The sequence below is a fragment of the Vicugna pacos genome, chromosome X (assembly GCF_048564905.1).
Source record: "Vicugna pacos chromosome X, VicPac4, whole genome shotgun sequence".
Classification (NCBI taxonomy): Eukaryota; Metazoa; Chordata; class Mammalia; order Artiodactyla; family Camelidae; genus Vicugna; species Vicugna pacos.
This window is the reverse complement of record NC_133023.1, coordinates 79217149-79224320: the sequence shown is the minus strand read 5'-3', so window position 1 is coordinate 79224320 and position 7172 is coordinate 79217149.

Genomic DNA, 7172 nt, shown 5'->3' with positions numbered 1-7172 from the left:
CTTGAGCACTACAGAGTAGTTTCTCCATCCTGCTTTCTTCCTCGGCCCCCAGCAGGAAGCATTTCTCAGACATCTGCTCCTGTACCTCCTCCGAGCTGGAATTACAGTGTGATGTGTATTGGGTACTCACAAGGTGTCCTCTTAGGTAAGCAGGGGGCTCTGACTGCCCTCTCCTTGTTTTCTCCAAGGTCACACAGTGGATTAGTAGCTGATGAATGAGACTCAAGCATTGCAGCTGGGTCTTTACAGCCTCAAACACAGCTGGCAAGGAAATTAAGTGATGGGCTCCCAGTCCTGGGGACAGTCCTGGTTTCTGTTGCTGTTGAAATCCTTGCCACTCAGCCTCAAGAAAATCCCTTCCCTGGGACAGTGTGATCCTGGCCCATTGGGACAGCCTGATTGATGAGCTCAGAGGTGCCACCTAGGGTAATTCTCCTCCATCTGATTGGAATGCAGCCGCCACCTACAGGCAGGCCAGCCACATCCTGGAGCTCTTCTCTTCTTTACATGTTCCTGGAGCCGACTCAGTGCAGGGAGGGTGGGTTGGGGGCTCATCTCTCTCCTCTTTCTAGGCTTCCACTTGCTTGATCTCTGTTGAAGGAGAGACTGCAAGAGCACTCACCAGCTGAGACAGGGCAAATGTATGAGGCAGCTTTTCTGTTCTTGCCTCCTTCTTTTTCTTAGGTCCTCGGGCTCTCCTGAGGTTCACCTCCATTTCTCATTCCCCAGACCTCTTCCGCTCCCCTAATCTCCCACCCAGATTTTCCAGATAAGTCACTCAGAGCCTTGTGTTCCAAAATGAAAACTGGCCAGTGAAGAGAAGGAATCCTTGCTGCTGGCTGGCAGAAGATTGATCAGTCCAGTCCAACTGGGACAACAGAAACCACGGAGTATTTAAGGGAGAAGGAATTCAGTGCAGAGAATTGGTTATCAGCTGATGAGAGGGCTTCGGTGCCAAGCAGAGGCCAGTGAGGCAAACCAGACATTTTAGCCACAGCGAGGAGCTCCTACACTAGAACCTAGGGGCTGGGTCACTCGGTGGAAACTGGAGCTGTGGTAAACCTGGTCGTGGCCGGAGGCACGAAAGAGACACAGCCACTGCTGGGGGCATCACACGAGGCAGAAAGGGAGGGAGGGAAATACCCCAGATTCTCTCTTCCTTCTGCTTTCCAATGTCCTACCAGTAACTCCCAGTGGCCAAACCCACCAGAGCCTGGGAAACAACCTTCAAGGGTCCACTCATTCCTCTCCTCCCCTGCCCCCGTCCCTCTCTTGCTACAGTATAGAGCAGAGGACGGAAGAGGAAGAGATGGATTAAGGGCAAATAGGCCTGGGACCTGCATGGGCCTAATGGCTGAATATATACTCCTCCTCCCGCCTGCTGCCCTCAACTTATTTGGATGTATCAGGGTCTATCTAGAAAAAGTGCTTTTACCCCAAACCAACAAGAAAAAAAGAGTTTTATATATGAGGCTGGGGGTGGAGCCCAAGCCTGCTTCCTTGACTAGCTGCCTGCAGGTCTTATCTAGATTCTTCCTAGTTCTCTTTTTCCCTCCTTCCCCCACAGTGCCCCCACCCCCTACTCAGAGTCCAACAAAGAGAGGCCACTTTGCTTCTGGCAATATGTGACGCATTCACTGGATCCCAGGACTATGTAAACCCAACCTTCTTCCCTGCAGGGTTTTGGCTTGTCAACAAGGCTCTGAATTGCAATGTTGTCAGGCTGGTGAACCTGCTGGCATCATAGTCCAGACAACATACCTACTGATGCCTCAGCTGCTCAACAAGTTCAAATGTGTAGGTGAAGGGAGATGCCTGGGAGGGGAAAAAGAAAAGAACCGAACGACATACTTTGCCATGCTTTATCTCACTTAATCTTCACAGCCCCTCAAAGAGGTTGCCCTTCTGCCTGTTTTTTAAAAATATTTTTTTTAAAAAATTGGAATAATTTTAGATTTACGGAACAGTTGCAAAGACAACTCAGTTTCCCCTAATGTTAACATCTTACATAACCATCTTAGGTCTGCTTTTACCCATGAGGAAATGGGGGCCCAGAGAGGTGAAGTGATTTGTCCAAGGTCACAGAGCTAGAACACTGCAGAAGAAACAGACATAAATCCAGGTTGCACTTACTGCATTACACCATTGGGTTGAATTATTTGTTTCCATCTCATTAGGTGGGAAGTCACTCTCTGAACTGGAGCCTTTCACTTCACCTTGGAGTTGGCTTGCAAACATTATCAGAAGGCACTTACTTCCACAGAGCCACAGAATGTTTACACTAAAACGTACATCTGAGGCCATTTAATTCACGGAAGACAAATAAGCTTCATTTCATTTGCCAACTTTAATTGAGCGGTAGAGGCTATTTAGGCCCCAGCATTTAGAATGACTATGTTTGCTTCTCAGGAATGGGCACTGTGATCGATTCCTGGTGACCCTCATGGATGCTGATGAAGAGAGTGGTGGAATCCATGTGACACATTAGTTTCCCCTCAGCAAATCTCATTTTACAAAGTATCTGAGGTCCAGGGAGGAGATAGGGTCTTTGCTTCATTAGTGGTACTGCTAAGAACAGAATCCAGGCTCCTGACTCATGGTCTCGGCTTCTGTCTGCTCTACTATGGACTCACAGTAACAATCACAGCAACTACCACTTAATGAGCGTCTTCTTGCTGCCAAGCACCGTGCTATGTGAGTTCCAACTTCCGTACCTTACCTTTAATCCTCACAACAACCCCGCAAGGTAGGTATTTTTATCCCCAACTTACCTAAACTTGGGGAAGTTCTAAAATGTGCCTAAGGCCCACAGCAAGCCAGTGGTAAAGCTGAAATTTAAACAGAGGATGGTCTGGCTCCAAAACCTAAATCCTGGATTCTCACTTCCTCCAGACACCATGTTGAATTTGTCTTCACAACCTACAGCAGGTGGAGGTGACCCTTGTCCCACTGATTTTGGTGAGGACTAAACTATGGTGCAAAATAAAATGATCATTTTTGTTCTGAATAATTTTCAAAAAAGATTTGCTTGCAGGCCCTTACCTAGATGGAACTGATTTGTTTGGGCTGTTTCATGTTAGATGTGTTAAAAATTGACCTGTTAGAAGAGCTGACGTGAAAGATGACCTGGTTCACTTACAAATAAATGATTAATACAACCTCATTGTGCAGCTAGACTGCATTACTGATTCTCTCACTTGGGAAGCTCAGAAAAACAACAGGTCTGGCAATAAAATCCATGCTAGCAAAAGACTATACTGTGGGATGACCATGGATGAGTCAGGGAGAATCAGAAGATAATTAACTAAGAGTGAGCTCTATGGAGTGCAAAGATAATTAAAAATTGTTCCTTCTCTAAGCTAAGAGTGTCTGACATTGTCAGCAATGGCAATGAAAAGGAGAAGGGGAAGGGGTGACTTAAGTGGAATTATTAGATATAACATTTAAAAGAAATTGACAAGGACCAAATTTCAATGGGAAGACATTCAATTCAACCAACTACATTTCAGCAATTCACCATTGATTAGGGATGTATTATGCGTGTGGCTGTGGCCTACGTGCTCAGGGGAGCTATGAAGATACAACACTCTTCCCCCTGACAGTTTGCTGAATAGATACCCAAGTTTTGGCAGGATACTAAAGAATCTCTTATCTACAGATACGGGTGCAATTTAGAAAATTGCTTCTGTTAAACAATATTATGTGCGACTGTACACATATCTTATGTGCCAGATGTTCCTGTTAATGTCAGGCTAAACATTCAAACAGCATGGATGCCTGAATAGCAAATGCATTAATTATCTAGGTATATGCAGTTCAGTGGCCAAAACTCTCCTAAATATGAGGAATCCCTTCCTGAGAGGCCCCGACATAGCCTTACTTTTTGTTTATGGCCACGGGGTCTTTCTAAGTGCTTAATGTCTATGCTACACTGGTTATTATACATTTTTAAAATTGAAGTATAGTTGGTTTACAACTTTGTGTTAATTTCTGGTGTACAGCCTAGTGATTCAGCTATATATGTATTTTTTTCTTTCCTTGTCATATTCTTTTTCATTATAGACAATTACAAGATATTGAATATAGTCCCCTGTGCTATACAGTACAACCTTGTTGTTTATCTATTTTATATATAGTAGCTTGTATCTGCAAATTCTGAACTCCTAATTTATTCCTCCACCCTCCCCTTTCCCCCTGGTAATCATAAGTTTGTTTTCTATGTCTGTGAGTCTGTTTCTGTTTTGTAAATAAGTTCATTTGTGTCATTTTTAAAGAGTCCACATATAAGTGATATCATATGGTATTTTTCTTTATCCTTCTGGCTTACTTTACTTAATATGACAATATCTGGGTCCATCCATGTTGCTGCAAAAGGCATTATTTTATTCTTTTTATGGCTGAGCAGTATTCCATTGTATATATATACCACAACTATTTTATTCAATCATCTATTGATGGACTTTTAGGTTGCTTCCACATCTTGGCTATTGTAAATAGTGTTGCTATGAGCATTGGGGTGCAGGTGTCTTCTTAAATTAGGGTTCCTTCTGGATATATGCCCAGGAGTAGGATTGCTGGGTCATATGGTAAGTCTATTCCTAGTCTTTTGAGGAATCTCCAAACTGTTTTCCACAATGGTTGCACCAAACTGCATTCCCACCAACAGTGTAGAAGGGTTCCCTTTTCTCCACACCCTCTCCAGCATTTATCATTTGTGGACTTTTCAATGATGTCCATTCTGACTGGTGTGAGGTGATACCTCATTGTAGTTTTGATTTGCATTTTTCTGATAATTAGTGATATTGAGCATTTTTTCATGTGCCTATTGGCCATTTGTATTTGAATATCTCTCTGCTCTGAGGTGTCACTCAAGAATACTCTACCTTGTCTGACTCCTCCTCCAGAGATTGTAATCTCTCACCAATTCTCACTATTTCAGCTCCATCTCCACCTGCCATGTGTTGTTACTTAAATATGCTATTCTCTTCACTTGGAATATATTTTCTTTCCTTGTCTGCCTAACAATTGCTACTTGTCCTTTAAGTTCTATCTTAGATGTCTTCTCTGTGGAGCTTTCCCAACGCCCCCGGGTATCCCACTAGCCCTCCCAGATCTGCCTCTAGTACAATGTGTTCTGTCGCACTGCAGGAGTGTGTTGGCTTGTGGCCACTTGAGTGTGAGCTCCTTGAGAACAAGGACTGGTGTTTTCATGTCTGACTCTCCAGGATACAAAGGAGGGATTCAGGGCTTGGGTGGTGAATGAATGAATGAATGAATGTCCTAGCCCTTTGTTATCTTCAGAGACTATTACCAGGCCTTTAAAATTTGGTCTCCCTTTTCTGCCAAGAGGTGGTAAAAACAGGCCAGATGGACTTGATACTTAATGAATTTCTACTAAGTACCAGGCATTGTGCTGACCATTTTACACCCACGATCTCACCTCTGAAGGAGATGTTTTGATGTCCATCCTTATTTTACAGATGAGGAAGTGGAAATTCAGAGTGGTGACTTGCCCAGAAGCGCATTGCTGGGAGGTTGCAAAGCCAAGATATGAACCTAAGCTTTTGGTCTCCAATGCCTTCTCCTTTCCTTTGTGTTTGGAGGGTGGGGCCAGTTCTGGGTCAAACGGTGACGTTAAGTCAAGTTTGTTTTTGGTGCCTTTAGACTCCCAGTGTATCTCAGGGACTCAGTGCCACAATATCTCCCAGCCCCTACGCCCCCCACTATGGCTCCTACAGGTAGCCCATCCCATTAGGAGCTCTATCCTTTCCAACCCCTCTAAGACCTTGACTTTTGGGCTGTGCTAACCTTTTCCAGGCCACATATTTACATTTTAACAGTGTTCTCCCTGAAAACAGTTTAACCCAGGAGCAGGTGGTCCCTGTGGGAGCTGTTGGGGGACTTCTGTGTTGTGGTGAGTGGGGCAGGTTGTCTGGGAGCCCCTTTCAACATCCGCCAGTGAAGCTCTTCCTACAACCAAAGGATGCTTGGCCCCTCCCTCAGATGACTGAGTTTTCTGAAATCAGACCAACTTGTCTGAATCCAGCTCCACCATTATGTGATTGATGCTGCGATTTGCCACAAATTCCTTCACCTCAGTGAACCTCTGTCTCCTCCTTGGAAAAGTGGATCTCATACTAGTTCTCATCTCCTAGGGTTGTTGTCAGGATGACATGAGATAACACAGTACAGTGTCTAGTACAAAATAAGCACTCTGAAAGGTTAATTCTTCCCTGAAATCTGTTTTTGCTGCCTCCCCCACCCACTGCCACCCAGCTTTTTCTTCTTCCGCTGTTTCATCCCTCACCTCACCAACACATCTCTGTTTGCAAAACCTCTCCTTCCTCTCCCTCAACCGACTCCACATCAGACTGTCCAGGTCAATCCCATTTCCACATCTTCTCTCCTGCCATCTGATGGCACAGATTTGAATTCAGAAAACAGAGTCCAACCGTCTGAGGAGGGTTGGCACAGTTCATCTTACCTGAGAATGGTGAGGGCTGACTTGATGGCCCCACATTGTAATCTGATGGGGGTTGAGAGGTCTTCCCCTGTCCCCAGATAGCTCCTTTGTGCCTATGAGTTATGCCACCCACCCTACCATCAGCGCACGATTCCTTTGAGTCCAACTGCCAGGGGTGGTCTGGCAGGGGTACCTGGGCCAGGCAGGGTGATTATCTATACCTGAGTGCAGATTCCTTTATCAGAGACTTTCCCATTAGGGGGTGGAGGGGGAAGGCTTTTAGGGAGCTGACTCCCCAGGGAAGACAAAGACCAGGCCAGCAGGGGTGGGGTGTGGGGGTGTGGGGGTGTGAGAAATCGGCAGACTGAAGGTTATGTCCCCGGCTCACTTTGGCCTAGGTGGGCCCCGGGTGTGGCAACAGATGTGTGCTTTGGAATCACCAAGGTTGGGGAGCTAGGCCTCAGAGGGAGTGGCTGTAGGCTGAGCTCATCCTGAAATGATGTGGGCTTGGATTCCCAGAGGGCAGAGAGGTGGACCAGGGAGGAGGCCATGCTTTTGTGGGGATCTAAAGACAGAAAGAGGGCTTTGGTTTCCTTCCTCTTTAGGTGTCGGTGATGGTTGCAGGTAGGTGGGTGGTAGCAGAAAATGGCCCCTGAAGCAGGGCGAGGTCTCCTTTTTCTGATTTGGAACAGGAGACCGAGCTCCAGGA